General features: G+C 47.8%; 1 pseudogene; it reads right to left on the bottom strand.

Moving 5' to 3' along the window:
- Window positions 1-2,080: 2,080 nt before the first annotated feature.
- LOC104512511 lies at window positions 2,081-2,782 on the bottom strand (annotated as a pseudogene).
- Window positions 2,783-3,864: the final 1,082 nt, after the last annotated feature.

Below are 3,864 nucleotides of genomic sequence, written 5' to 3' on the forward strand. Positions count from 1 at the left end.
GGGTGGGGAGAAAAAGGAAACTCTGCCTTTCTAGCTACCTGCTGGTTTTAAACAGTTCTCATTAAAAACTCTAGAATGCCTTTAGTGCCTTCTGTTCACCTGTTGATATTTCTGTCCCTTGGGAGACTTCATGCAGCTGGGGAAGCAGGCAGGATTCACATGAATTTGGCTGCTCTGTCTTGACTTGTTCAGAGCTGAGCTGCGTGTTTAAAAATGTACTCTTTTTAAAGAGTGCAATACTTCAACTAAGCAAGACCAAAAAAAGCCAGGGGAAAAAAAAAAAGGAAAAGAAAAACGGAGTTGGCTACACAGTTCAGCAGTTAAAAGAGAACTAAAATAGAAGTGGGAAATTTTTCATAGTTATCTCTAAGTCTTCAAGGATCTCAAGTCTCAGCATAGTCACTATTAGTGAATTCAAGATCTGAAAGGTTGTCCCAGAGAGCAGATGCTTTGATCCCTAAGTAGAGCTAATATTTCATATTTTTGAGTCGCTTTCACCAGGTACTTTCATTTCACACAGATGGACTTTACACTGCTTTTCTACTACGGCCACTCCCTTGCAACGCATCTGGAAATCCCCCCTATGTAATATTCTATGTAATATACACTACTTAGCTGGAGGAATTGAATTGTATAATCCATGCACAGGCATGGAAATACACAAAAGAAACCAAAGACTCAGGTGAGAAAGCTGGCCTTCCTTTGACTTTGACTTCTCGTGCTGCATTTCCTCCAGATTATGATACAGTTTAATTTTCATGGATGTCACCTGAAAATGAGAGCCGACATAATGCAGCTGAATTCTGTTTGTCACCGAATATATTCTGTATGTTAACTGGTAGCATGATGCACTGAAGCATAGTGTTTAATTAAGGTGCAACAATACCACAGCTACAGTACGGGCATGGCATAGGAACCTGGCGCTGGATATAAAAATAGCTGTGCTGAAATGTGTCTTATCACTACACAAAGTGACTAAGTCAGTGGAGACACCCTTACACTTGAAACCTGAAGTATTAACTGAGCACTGATTTTCAGCCGGGGAAGCTGTGATCAAATCAATGCACGTATTATTCTCCACAAATGAATAATGGCGCGAACGAGGACGTATTAAACACCTACAGCGCACAAGGCTTTTCACACTGGTTATGAACCAAACACAAACAAAGAGGCTGTAAGCTCTCTAGAGCTCTCATTTTGTCTCCCGTGAAGCTCTCCCGCCTGTTTGGATATGAGGCACGGCATCCCCACAAACGCTCTGGTGCCAACAGGAGAGGGCACTGATTTTGGGTGGGGAGTAAACTGACCACCCTTCTCTCCTCCTCTTTCCTACCCTTGAGGAAAACAGAATGAAACAAAACCACCCCGTACCCCACAGCGAGTGAAGGCAGTGTGAAACTCGGGGAGATGAAGATGCCTCTGCCGGTACCGGGGCCAGGGAGAGGATGATGCCGCTTCCCTCGGTAGCTCCCCACTACGGGATGCGCGGGCACTCACTGGACGGGTCGGTCCCTGACCAAGGCGAGGCAAAACTCTTCACCCCAGGGCTGCGAAACCCTCCCTGCGCTCACTCAGCCAACACTGGGGCTTCAGGAGAAACGCAACCCACACCTGACCATCGCCCCTGTCCCACAAACAGGCGCCTGCCAAGCCAGGACAGCACGGCTCTGCTTTCCGAAGGAGCCAGCGCTCTCTAAATGCCCAACGCACACAGCCCCTTAGACATGCCAGCACAACTGATGCTGTTCTTGTGGCACGGGGACCTCTGCAAAGGTTTCCCTCCAACACTGGCCACCAAAACCACAATCAGGTTCGCAGGACATCAGCAGCAGTACTCCCCCTTGGCACTAGGCACGGCATTGGCACATCCTTGCTCCTCGCTGCTGCGCAGGAACCATGTCTGACGGCAGGGCACTACGCCACACCACAACCCCAGCATTGGTTTAACGCCCCGGAGCAGTACAAACAATTTAGGCAAAGAGGCCATGTGGATTTGGCATGGGGCAGCATTGCAGGGAGTAGGAGGCACCGGGAGCCATGCAGCGATGCTTCTCTGCTTGCTGGGAAATGCATCAGGGGGTCACAAACACACAAAAGAGAGAGGAGATAGGAAATAGTTACCTAACATGACGAAGGGGATTCCCAGGAAGGTGGAATTGTATTTCCCACCAGTGAGATTGATGATCCCAGCTGCAGTCAGGGTGGCAAGGGTCACAGTCAGCAATCCCAGCAGGCCAAGCCAGGGTTTGCTGCGGACACAATCCTGCATGGAGCAGCAGAGAATGGCCAAGGTGACCACAAGGACCAAGCCTGTGATCAGGTAGCGTTCTGACACCCTGCTCGTCTTCTGGAAATCCTCCTTCAGCGAAGAAGAAGTGAAAGGATACATTTTCACTTTCCTGTTGGATTTCTGGAAAAGTTCAACAGTGTCACAGAAAATGGATTCCCACTTCTCTGCCACCATGTCATTCAAGGAGTTGATTGCCTGCAAGTAGTAGGTGAGCTGAATGGCTTCTGCAGACTTCACCCGGTCTTTGCTGTGCACAGTAACCCCACCAAGCTGATGCCCATTATACACTTCCCTGCCATCCTTTAAGTGAGTAATCGGATAAGTGATTGCAAAATTAGTTCGATTAGAAGAACGAGCAGCCTTTAATTCCTCCAGTACATGCACTATGTCGTCCACTATGCATGTCTTGTCATTGTTCAGGATACATATATGGGCAAACGTGTAATTGAAACCAGGTCTTTGAACTTGGATCCTGGTCACAGCAGAGTGCAACTACAAGAAAAACATCAGTTCATCTCACACAGTAGCAGCCAGTACAACAGCGGCTCCTCACCTCCGTCCCTTTCCTATCTGATCTAAGCAACAGCAACAGAAGTTCCGGTGACTGCAGCATTAATAGCACACTCGTTGCAAAAAAACAAAAAGGAAAAATGCGTAAAACCAGCAGTATTATTCCCCTACGTCCTTTGCTGGTAACTCGGGTATGTTGTGACTTGCATCCGTGCCATGCACGTCTGCCGTTCGGCCTCTCTCAACAAGCAAACTCAGAAGGCCTGGCCCTCCGCCTCCAAGTGATCTGGGTGAACGTAAAAGGGAACGCTACAGCCTGACTGTGGCCAGGGACACTGTCGTGCTCAGGATTTCCAAATTACTCTCTCGACAGATACACTGCCAGTACAGAAGGTGGAAGAGCAACGTGACCAGGGGTGTGACCGAGTGCCAGCAGCTGGCAACGGCATCGAGTAAAAGACAGGCTACAGCTGCACGTCCCAAGCATAGAGACGGTCGGCATGGAAGGAGTAAGACAGTTGGCATTAATTAATTTTCCCTCTTTTGCCATCCTTCTTTCCCCCATCAAATCCTCAGCAAGTCTAAGTGCGGGAAGTAATGGAAGAGAATGACAGTGGGTTTCTCTCCAGGAGGTTGTGTTAATCAGGGAAGGCCCTAATTTTAGGGCCTGCAGGTTCTTAGCACTTACTGTTTGGTCTAGCAGCTCTTAGTGCAGCCTCCTCTCTCAGTCGTTTTGCATCCTTCTGACACTTGCCACGCCCAAGCTCTGACTCAAACTTCATTCAGTTATTTACCCTTTCTCCTTAAAAAACTATGGAAAACCCTTGCAAACTTTTCTGAATCCATTTCAGTCAAGACAGAAGAAGCAAGAAATCTAAAAGACGGTAATGGAATAGGCCCAACAGGCCGAGGTTACAATATTTTTCAGAAGTAGAATATTGGGTTCCCTAATGTTGAGAACAAAGTGCAAGATGCTGTTTTGCACATTTTCTTTGCACCCAACACCCTCTCCATTTAACTCCTCCTGTGCCTCTCTAATCATGCAGAGAGTACTAAGACCTTCC

This window comes from Eurypyga helias, unplaced genomic scaffold (genome assembly GCF_000690775.1).
Source record: "Eurypyga helias isolate BGI_N326 unplaced genomic scaffold, ASM69077v1 scaffold46070, whole genome shotgun sequence".
In the NCBI taxonomy this organism is placed as follows: domain Eukaryota; kingdom Metazoa; phylum Chordata; class Aves; order Eurypygiformes; family Eurypygidae; genus Eurypyga; species Eurypyga helias.